The 12,019-nt window shown below is 36.6% G+C and overlaps 1 pseudogene; it reads right to left on the minus strand.

The window, feature by feature from the left end:
• Positions 1–10,286: 10,286 nt before the first annotated feature.
• Positions 10,287–10,413, minus strand: LOC125197615 (annotated as a pseudogene).
• Between the last annotated feature and the right edge of the window lie 1,606 nt (positions 10,414–12,019).

Below are 12,019 nucleotides of genomic sequence, written 5' to 3' on the forward strand. Positions count from 1 at the left end.
TTTGGCCTTTCATATGGTGTAACCTCCAAAATGTTTACGGAGTGCCTTAATACCAAGACCTTTCATGTAGGCTCCCCTATCCTATAAATAGGTGTGGTTTTGAGAGATGAGAACACACCAACAATCATTCTCTCTTCTCTCTAAGTTCAAGCATTCTAGTTCGCATCTTAGGAGCACTACATTGCTCGGTTCTCGCCTCCAATTCAAGTTCGCCGGAGCCTACGAGTTTGAGGTGCTTCTACTCGGTAGGAGGAAAGTCGTTTCATCTTTGGGGACGTTGCGCCAATCCGTGAGCACTAGCCGGGGTGTATCTCGTCTTGCGGAGAGAGGGTTACCTCGACTCGACTTGAAGAAGACAATAGTTTGCATCTTGTTCTTTTATTGTATTTCTTTTGTTTTATTTACCTCTAATTTTTGGTTCTTTTGTAATAGCAAGAGTTGCCCGTGTAAAGGCTACACTATTTCCAACACTAAAAGGGGCAGCCTCTGGATGAGATGAGACCCACCACCAATCCGTCGAGGAAGCTATCTTAACCCTCTTCGGATCGACCTGCATGATTTGAAAGTTCAACAAAGGGAGAAGAGGGCAAAAGTGTAATATTGCCTCAAATCGGGGCGACGGAACTCTGTCTGTAATTGGTCTACCAAAACACAATAGCACAGATAAAAATTTGTCCACCAAACTGGTCCTGGTGTGTAGAAATTATTGTTTAAAGAAGTGTTTTGTCTTTTGTCAGGGACTCAGGGTGTAAGGATTTTATATTTATTGGAAAACAATATCATTTGAAACAATATAATAAAACTTTGTGAAAGACAGCTAACTCCTCTTTAATAAAACAAATGAAAATTTTCTACACATGAACTGCATAAATCACGCCATGCATGCTTAACTGGATCTTATAAAATAAGTATAGTACTACTAGCTTCAATTGTCGGTTGAGTAAATTACAAATGAACAGTACACCGGGATTGATTTATAAAAATAATGGCCATGTTTGGTTGACGGAAAAGTAAAGTTGGAAAGAAAAATAATTTCCGGAAAAATGAATCCCGAGAATATGATTCCTAATAACTTTACTTTTCACTGTTTGGAAAATATCAAGATTTTATATTTTATATTTGATGTAAACACCAAACTAAATATATGGTACTTATTAGTATTTTTTATATTATTTTTTATTTATAAAAAAAATAATAATATAAATTTTTTTAATAAATTATTAATTACAAATGATAATAATTATATTATTATATTTATTATTACGATGGATAGTTTAAATGTGGATCATCCATCATAATATATAATAATATAATTGTCATTATAGTTACATGAAGTATTATAATCATTTAATAAATATTATTATTATTATTATTATTATTGTTATTATTATTATTATTATAATAATATTTGCGGATATTATAATTAAATAAATTTTATAATTTAAATTTTACTACGATTTTATTGATTAATTATTAATTTATAAAACAATAATAATTATTATTTATTATTATTATATTATTTATATTATAATTATATTATAATTATTTAATAAATTATTAACTACTATTATTATAATAATGATTATATATAAATATTATAATAATACAATTATAATTACAATAAATTTAATTATAGTTATTTATTATACTTTAATTAAATATGATTTATAATTTTAAAATATTTTTAAAATATTATATTTAATAATAATAATAAAAATAATAATAAAACTAATAATAATAATAATAATAATAATATAATAATAATAATAACAATAATAATAATAATAATATTGTATTAAATATGTAAGAATCCTAAAATTGGGAAAGAGAATACCTAAGAAAAGTTAGGATTCAGAATCCTGAAAAGTTGTACTAACTTTCCTTGTTCCGGGATTCTGATTACTTTTCCAGTCTGATTAAAAATTGAAACAAACACAGGAATTTAAAATATAAGGAATTAGATTACTTTCCCACACAAAATCCTGACAACCAAACATGACCAATGGAATAACTTACATAGTACTAGGTTGAATTCTATTAGTATCATATTTGAACAATTCATCACAAATTAAAGAAAAGCAAACACAAAATATAGTACTCCGTAATTCCTTTGTCCGTATGTGGTAGAGACGTTTCTTTTCTGTATGAGATTTAAGAAATTGTGTTAAAAATGAGTTAAGTGAATGGAGAATAAAGTAGGAAAAGAAAAAAGTAGAGAAATTAAGAGAGAAAATAAGAGAGAAATATACTCGCCTTTTGCAAAAAAAAAATTGACTCAGCTAACAACCCAAAAGAGAATATGACTCAGCGACAGATGAACGAAGGAGTAATGTATAAAATTGGAATATGTACGGTGGAGTGTAGAGTAACAAATAATTAAAAGTCAACTTGAAATTAATGCCATTATATGTGGAAGTGATCACTAAGTGACAAGATTGGAAATAAAGAAATAAATAAAAAACATAACCATTAATACCATTACGTGAATATTAATAAGGTTGAATGCATCTATCTTTAGATCTTAGATGTGATGTACTAGGTTGACTTGTATTATCATAATCCAAAAACAAAATGTATAACATGGTGTATAGGAATATGTTATCAAATGTTCGTAGTGTGTTGGTTAACACCATGTAATGGAAATGCAGTAGACCCATTTTTGAGAGATAGGATCAAAACATAGAATATGAGATTTAATGTATAGTCACTTTCATAAGGTGATTGATCATCATGGGCATACAATTTTATCTCTATATATATTGCTCAATGGAAGGATCTAGACTAATACACCTTAGCATAGCTAGTTAAGAAACGAGAAAATGAGAAGACAATTCTCATTATTGAAACACAACTTTACATGTTCCTCTTTAATGTGATGTGTAACTGCAGACTCTTCACTCTTTATTATGAGACTTCTCATCTGATTCATGAGGAATGCTAACACTTCCCCTCAATTCGAGGGAAGAGAGAGGACATATCCCGAGCTTGTTCCGAAATCTTCCGAAGAATTGGAAGCTAAGAGGTTTGGTCATGATGTCTGCAACCTGATCGGTGGTTGGAACATGTCTCAAGTCGATCTCCTTCTTCGCCACTTTATCTCTAACAAAATGTACATCGAGTTCCACATGTTTGGTCCTCGCATGCAATACAGGATTAGACGCCAATGCGATTGCGCTCAAGTTATCAACCCAAATTGTTGGAGTCGTCCTTTGCTTCACTTGCAATTCACTCAATAGTGAGCTGATCCATGTTACCTCACAAGCTGCTTGAGCTAGACTACGGTATTCTGCCTCTGTACTGGACCTAGAAACAACCGTTTGCTTCTTGGAACTCCATGAAATCAAAACACCAAGATAACAACAGTACCCACTTATGGATTTTCTATCATCGAGATCAGCAGCCCAATCCGAATCTGAGAATGTCCTGACCACTGTGTTCGAGGCTCGAATATGTATTCCATAGTCAGTTGATCCAGCCAAATAGCGAAGAATTCGTTTCACCGCCTTCCAATGTGAGTCCAAAGGGCATGACATGAATTGACTCACTTTGTTCACACTGAAACTAATTTCAGGACGTGTGATCGTTACATATTGTAGTGCTCCTACTGTACTTCGATACATCTTCCCGTCAACAGTTGGATTCCCCTTGGATTTAGAAAGATGAGAATTAGAGACCATAGGTGTAGGATATCCCTTGGCTTCTTGCATACTCAGTTTTTGGAGAAGATCTATGATGTAGGCAGCCTGGTTGAGGTGAAGTCCCTCTTTTGTTTTAGACACCTCAACACCAAGAAAATGTTTCACTTCCCCAAGATCTTTGAGTGAAAAATGAGTGCCAAGTTGATCAATTACTTGTTGGATCGAAGAAGGATTAGAACCTGTGATTAGAATATCATCAACATATATCAACAAGTAGATAACTTCAGAATTGTTGATCTTGTAAAAAAGTGAGGCATCAGCTCTTAATTGAGAGAATCCCAAGGATAAGAGGACCGAGTGGACATTAAAGAACCAAGCCCGAGAGGCTTGTTTGAGCCCATATATAGCTTTATTCAGCTTGCAAACAAGATTGGGGTTTCCTTGCCCAAAACCTGGGGGTTGCCTCATTTGAATTGTTATATGAAAACGTGAATGAACCATTAATATTGCTAGACCATCAATATTCACATGTTTCTCCAATCCTATTTTCTTCGCTGAATTAATTATTTTTGAAATCACTAATTAATCTTGAGACTGAAATCAAAGTTTAAAATATTGTTCTTCACTTCTTTGAAAAAATTACTACCTCGTTCCCCCAAATTTTGACACAGTATACCATATCGGTCTGTCCCTGAAAATTAACAAAAAAAAGGGAGTGAACTAGGAACAGCAGCTGTCACGACCACAACTCCCTAGTGCTAGTGAGCGTAGCTATTTCGCGACTAAACAATTCTCAATAATCAAGGGACAACATAGAAAGGATGAAATCACTTAAATCAACAGTATCAAAGGCATATGGGTACATAGTCAAAACGTGTTCAGAGTATCAAGACTAAGTTCATAGCTTTCTAGCACATAACTCTAGATTTGCAGCGGAAGAGTCCAAGACAAAATAGTACGTATGAAGACATGCTACCTTGGGCTACCTATCTACTTATTTAAGGATCGTTCCCAACACCTTCGCCTGCTCGTCCACGTTCAACCTGCACATTTGAAAATAACATGCAGGGCTGAGTATTTGATATACTCAGTGGGCACATTGCCAAAAACAGTTCTATTTTAAATTGTCAATGCCACAGTTAAGTGATCACGGAGTTTTACTTAAAAGACCCGAGTCACTAAAATACTTTTCCTTTAGTAAAGATTGGATTGCGCAATCACATAACATAGATATACCATATCTGAAACTGATGTGAACCGGGAATGTGGCCACATTCCACGACGGTCACTGGATCGGCCAACTCCTTTGTTAGCTCACGGTCCCCTTATGTGTACACTAGTCCGAGTAGGGTTTGCGGCCCTACTTGGACCCCGAATTCGATTTAACTTAAATTGGCATAGCCAAGCAGATAGGTAATCATAAAACAAAACATGGCATGACAACATACTTGAGCAAAGATTCACATTTTCATACTGAAATCACATTTTGAAAGAAATGCCCACCTCAAAAGCTAACGCTCCTTCCGAAATTTCCTTATCTTGGTCTTAGACGACGTTCGAAGACGCCCCTTTAGTAAATAAAATGATACTTAATTAGATTTTGAGATATCCATTAAGCTTAAACATGAATGCATCCTAAGTGCGTGATCGTTTTATTCTAAAAAAAATTTCTAGAAGAGTTCTAGAATTCTTGAATATTAATTAAATCAGTAGATTTAATTAAATCGGGAAAATTAATTATTTGAGCACTCATACTAAATCCCGGGAAATTTAGACTTATCCTCGTGGAAATAATTAGCGGACCAGTAATTATTAAATCCACAACATAGTAAGGCCCATGATTTAATTAGATCCCTCATACCTACTTTAATTTAATTAGTGGCCCAACCTAAAACTTAATTGATGAAGTGGCCCAAAAAGAAAAATAGCCAACTTAAACATGAGTCCACCAAGCCTGGCCCAAACTAAACACTCCCCCATATCCATCGTTCTCTCTCATTTCATAAAAATCAAAAATCCCCAAATTGAAAGAACAACCCTAGCTCCTTCTTCCTCCTTCCTCTCGGTGGAATCGCCGCCCCACCTAGTCGCCGGAGTACCGCCGGCTCCAGCTCCCCAGCGTCACCGGTTCACCGGCGAAACCCTCCGCCGTCACCGCCTGCTGCTGCTCTCACCCCCGTCGCTCCCTCTGTCTCCTCGGCCTTAAAGCTACGTTTTCAAACTCCCTTTCATTTCTTTGTATTTTGTTGAGATTTGGGCAGTAGCTATGTTGGAGACCTTTTGTTTATTGTGTTTTGAGGATGTGATCTTGGAGATAAATTTTAGCTCACTGGAATGAGTCTTTACATATATATGCTACTGTAAATTTTGCATTTTGAACATGAAAAACTGAAGTGCTTCTATCGGCTGAAGTTTTGTTGTAAAAACTTATAGTTACTGTGTTGTGGTTTAAAGTCTATCATGATGTGCCTAATATTTGATGTTCTAGAATGGATGTAATAAAATGGATGTGGTGATTACCTCTTTGAGTGGCTGGCGGATTTTGGTTCAAGCTGGTGGTGCAAGGGAGCTCCGTCACTCTTTTCCTTACTATTACTCTTCTTACTCACTCTCTAACTCTCCTTACTTGAAGTATGTGAAAGGGAGTTCATATGTAGTGTGGAGGGGTTTTTATAGGCTGATTTTGTGTACCTTAGGAGGAGTTAATGAGGCTGATCTCCTTTTGTTTTTATGCCCAGCATATCTCTTGTCTTTTGATCCTCACTACTTTTTATTAATGAAACTTGTTGTTAGGCTTGGTTCCAAAACCTTGCATTGATGTGCTTTTGTTTGCTTTTGAAGTGTACAAGAAGGTTGCAGGGGCTGTTTTGAAGAGAGGGTGTTGCAGGTATTGACTTGCCCTTTTTGGGTATATCCTAGTCTCTCATTGGTAAAGGAAAGTTGCCTCAAGTTCCTAATAGTAGCTCCCTTTAATTCTTCTTGTCTCCCAAATAATAAATGTTTATTTTTACCTTGCAGGTGGAACTGCAAATCTCGGCTGCCACCTTGCTGCCTTGGGCCTGACGGGCTGCTCAAAACAGGTCGCGACTTGGGCTTAAAGAGGGAGGCCCGAAGTGAAATAAATGAAATCCTGATTTTCCTCTCATTGCTTCATTCAAACATTTGTAATTAGATGCTAGTTCATTATGTATGTAAGGTACTCGAACACCTTTGGTTCGAAAATATTTTGTACGCACATTCGAGGTTGTTTTGCTTGCTAACTTCTTACTTTAGCTTTCATCTCTTTGCGAACCTCACCATTAAACATAAACAAGGAAATGTAACGATTTCCATTCGATCACGAATCAAGAGAACGAAAATTTTGTAGTTCGTCATTAAGCATTAACGTAACGGGGTAATTAAAGAAGCGGGTATTACAGCAGCAGGTCCTAGATGAGCTGAGAAGATAGTAGGTTGCTTGATGTTCTTGATTGTATTTGAAAGATTTGAACTGATGGGTGGCTTGGATTGCTTGGGAAGCAAGAATTGGTACAACCCTTGATCAAGGGTGCCCTTGAGGATGACTGCTTTGGATTCCTGATCCTTGACAAGACAAAAGGTAGGATGGAATTCAAAGAAAACATTGTTATCCTTTTAAGATTTAGATACACTAAGGAGATTTCTAGTGACATCCGGGACATGAAGAATATTTTTTAGGAGAAGATTTTTAGAATGAACAGCAGATGGAGTAATCACATGAGATTGACCAATATTAGCAATTTTAACTCCAATACCATTACCAAGAAGAAGTTCAGTACCTCCTTGATACTCTGTGCTAGAGTTCAAGTCACCATGTAAAAAAGCATTATTCACATCAAGGTGAGTAACTTTCCATTGTGATGAAGTAGCAAGGCTGAGAATGATCCTGATGGTGCTTGGCTTCACTACTGGACTAAAAGTTTCAGTAAAGTCGAAGCCAGGGAGTTGAGAGAAGCCTTGAGCCACGAGTCTAGCTTTGTGTCTTGCAATCGAACCATCTGCATGCATCTTTAGCTTGAAGATCCAGGTGCGACCAATAGCATTTTTACCAGGTGGCAGCATAGCTAAAGTCCATGTCTTGTTTCTGAGAAGAGCAAGAAATTCTGCCAACATTACATCCTTCCAAATAGGAATAAGAAGGGCAGCAATAACAGATTTTGGAAGAGTGTAGGAGGGTATAGAAGTATTATAGAGTTTGGGTTTAAAAATGCCTCTTTTAGCACGAGTGCCATTGGATGCACATTGGTAGTAGGTGTTGCAGATGATAGTGTTAGGTTGTGGCGAAGTAGGAGGAGTAGAATGTGTTGAGACAGAGGTGCTGACTATAGCTTGAGGACACTGCTGAGGTTGTGGAGCAATATCAGGCTGATGTAGAGGGAAGGAGAAAAAGGGCAAAGGTGCATGATTTATAGGAGCATGTGTAGATGATGATAGAAAGGGAAATTTGGATTCATCAAAAAGAAAATCACGAGTGACAATGATTTTTCCCGATGGGAGAAGTGCCTTGTAACCCTTGTGAGAGGAACTATAACCTATGAATGTTGTTGCTTCTGATCTGTTTTGCAATTTGTTTTTGGTGTAGGGTCTCATAAATGGATAACATAAGCACCCAAAAACCTTCAGAAGATTATAATCAGGCTTGGCTTTAAAAAGAAGTTCAAATGGAGTTTTGAATAGAATAGGTTTTGCTGGAATTCTATTGATGAGAAAAGATGTTGTAGTAAAGGCATCATCCCAAAATTTTGAAGGAAGGCCATCCTGAGACATTAAAGCCAACCCCATTTCAACCACATGCCTGTGTTTTCTTTCCGCTAAACCATTTTGCTGTGGTGTGTAAGGACATGATATTCTGTGTAAAATACCACATTCTTGTAGAAAAGAAGACATCCCTTGAAACTCTCCTCCCCAGTCCGACTGAAGAACTTTAATTTTGCAAGATAACATATTTTCCACCATAGCTTTGAAGGCTTTGAAAACATTCAAAACTTCCCCTTTAGATTTTAAAAGATACAGCCATGTGAATCTACTGTAGTGATCAATGAACGTCACATAGTAGGAAAATCCATTTCTTGAAACAATGGGAGATGGTCCCCATAAATCACTGTGAATTAATTCAAGCGGAGATGAATGTTGAGCAGTAGAAGGAGTGTAAGGTAGGCGATGAGATTTGGCAATACAACAAGGATGACAAAGTAAGCTGGATTTCATTGAGTTGAAAGAAATATTGCAGCTTTAAAGAGCTTTCTCAACAATATCAAAAGCACAATGTCCTAACCTTTTATGCCATAAATTTATGCACAATGCGGGATTCGATCCCCCGCATCTCCATTTATTTTCTATTATTGTCATCATATTTTAAAAACTCATTTAAAAAATTAAAAAAATTATTTGAAATAAGATATATGAGTGGGTTACTTTTTATATTTTTTTGGGCAAATGTTTTTTAGAAAACATCAATAGATTATAAAATTTTGAATTGTTATATGAAAACGTGAATGAACCATTAATATTGCTAGACCATCAATATTCACATGTTGCTCCAATCCTATTTACTTCGCTGAATTATTTATTTTTGAAATCACTAATTAATCTTGAGACTGAAATCAAAGTTTAAAATATTGTTCTTCACTTCTTTGAAAAAATTACTACCTCGTTCCCCCAAATTTTGACACAGTAGTCTGTCCCTGAAAATTAACAAAAACAAGGGAGTGAACTAGGAACAGCAGCAGGTCCTAGATGAGCTGAGAAGATAGTAGGTTGCTTGATGTTCTTGATTGTATTTGAAAGATTTGAACTGATGGGTGGCTTGGATTGCTTGGGAAGCAAGAATTGGTACAACCCTTGATCAAGGGTGCCCTTGAGGATGACTGCTTTGGATTCCTGATCCTTGACAAGACAAAAGGTAGGATGGAATTCAAAGAAAACATTGTTATCCTTTTAAGATTTAGATACACTAAGGAGATTTCTAGTGACATCCGGGACATGAAGAATATTTTTAGAATGAACAGCAGATGGAGTAATCACATGAGATTGACCAATATTAGCAATTTTAACTCCAATACCATTACCAAGAAGAAGTTCAGTACCTCCTTGATACTCTGTGCTAGAGTTCAGGTTTGAGATGTCATTTGAAATGTGGTGAGTAGCTCCTGAGTTAGGATACCATGAGGCAGTGGAGTTGTTGTCAAACCCATATTCAGATATAGATTGATGGGCAGGTTGTGGTTGGAAGTTGTGCGATCCCCGGGCTTGAGCTATATTAGCAGTAGGATTTGAAGGGTGAAAGGGAGTTTGCTGGTAGGAGTGATTTTGCTGCTGTCTAGGATGTGAGTTGAAGCCACTGGATTGTTCATATCTGTTCCAACATCTATCAGCAGAGTGTCCTGGTTTTTGACAGAGTTGACAAACCAAACGGTTGTTGAATCCTCTTCCTCTTCTTCCACCTCTTCCACCCCTAAAGGAGTGTCCTCCCCTATTTCCTTGAAACCTGTTAAAAAATTGTGGATTTCCTCTTCCATAACCACTTTCCTTTCTTGACTCAGACATGTTAGCAACATTAGCAGAGGGTTGCGAACCATCCAGATTAATAGATGAATTTCTTCCAGATTCTAATCGTGTTTCAAAACTATGTAGCAAAGCACTTGCTTCTGCTACAGTTGTAGGCTCAGCCCTTGAAGTGATAGTCACCATAACAGGATCATATTCCATTCCAAGGCCACTCAGGATGTGCAAGATCTGATCTTCATCTGTCACTTTGCATCCAGCAGCTCCAAGTAAATCACAACAATTCTTTATTTTGCTCAAGTAGTCCCTCATAGATAAGGATTCCTTCGTCATAGTCTGGAGTTGTAGTTTGTATTGCATCATCTTGGGCTTTGACTGATTTGAGAAGCTTGTTTAAAGAGCATTCCATATATCATTTGTAGATCTCAGTCCAACAACTAACACCATTGCACTTTCGGTGAGAGAAGGCTGGATCCAGGCCGACAATCGTTGATCTTGGCGATGCCAATTCAAATATTCTGGATTCATTCGCTCAGTTCCTTGGTCTTGAATCATTCTGGGTGGATGATCCCCTGTGAGAAAGGACTCCAGCCCATAGCCTTCAATCGTGGCTAAAACTTGTTGCCTTCATATCAAATAATTTGTATCATTCAATTTGACCGAGATTGGTTGGTTATTTGGTAAGGTGGGAATATTAGAGGTGAGGGAGGAAGAGGTAGAATCACTATGCAAGGTACTGCTTGAGCTTGAAAACTCAGCCATGTTTTCTAAAATAAAAAAAAGCAAAGGCAAGGGAGATAGAAGGGTAAGAGAGACAGGTTAAAAACCTGCTCTGATACCATAAAGGAAATGCAGTAGACCCATTGTCAAGAGATAGGATCAAAACGTAGAATATGAGATTTAATGTATAGTCACTTTCATAAGGTGATTGATGATGAAGGACATACAATTTTATCTCTATATATACTGCTCAATGGAAGGATCTAGACTAACACACCTTAGCATAGCTAGTTAAGAAACGAGAAAATGAGAAGACAATTCTCATAATTGAAACACAACTTTACATGTTCCTCTTTGATGTGATGTGTAACTGCAGACTTTTCATTCTTTATTATGAGACTTCTCATCTGATTAATGAGGAATGCTAACACCATGCTATCTCCATTGCAAAGCAACTTCACATGGCCAACCATATCTTCATCTAACAACACATTACTTGGTTTCAAGTCGCTTTGAATAATAGGTGTCGAATAGCATTGGTGAAGATACTCCAAAGCAGACGCTACATCAGTTACTTCTTACTAATATATTCAATCTTTCCATAAAATATAGTAAGAGATTATTTGGAATCGAACCACTAAACTTGTTCCACTGTAATGATAATGTATTCACTAGGTAAAGTTGGCCTAATTGAGAGGGAAGAAACCCTGCAAAAATATTTACATATGGAGTATTGTAATTCTCGACATCTAACATCTGTCAACTAGTTTTGTGAGACTTGGAAGTCGGTTAGCATTGTAAGATTCACAACATCACTCGAAACACCTGCAGCTGTGTGTGTGTGTACATCGTGGCAGATTTCTCAGCTGATTTCTAGAAAAATAAATCTCTGCCAGAAATGGAAGATTAGTGCACATCTCTGTTGGAAGACTTGCTCTCAATTCATTTCCTGTCAATGCTATAGACATCAGCTTCGATATGTTGAATATCACTGATGGTATAGCCCCGGAGAGACGATTCCATTGAATACACAGAAATTTTCAAGTCTGCCTAACTCTTTGGGAATTTCTCCATCTAGAGAATTGGTAAGTCAAGAAATTGGAGGTTTGTAAGGTTTGAGAGGGATTTTGGGATGGAAC

The sequence above is a fragment of the Salvia hispanica genome, chromosome 6 (genome assembly GCF_023119035.1).
Source record: "Salvia hispanica cultivar TCC Black 2014 chromosome 6, UniMelb_Shisp_WGS_1.0, whole genome shotgun sequence".
NCBI classification, from domain to species: domain Eukaryota; kingdom Viridiplantae; phylum Streptophyta; class Magnoliopsida; order Lamiales; family Lamiaceae; genus Salvia; species Salvia hispanica.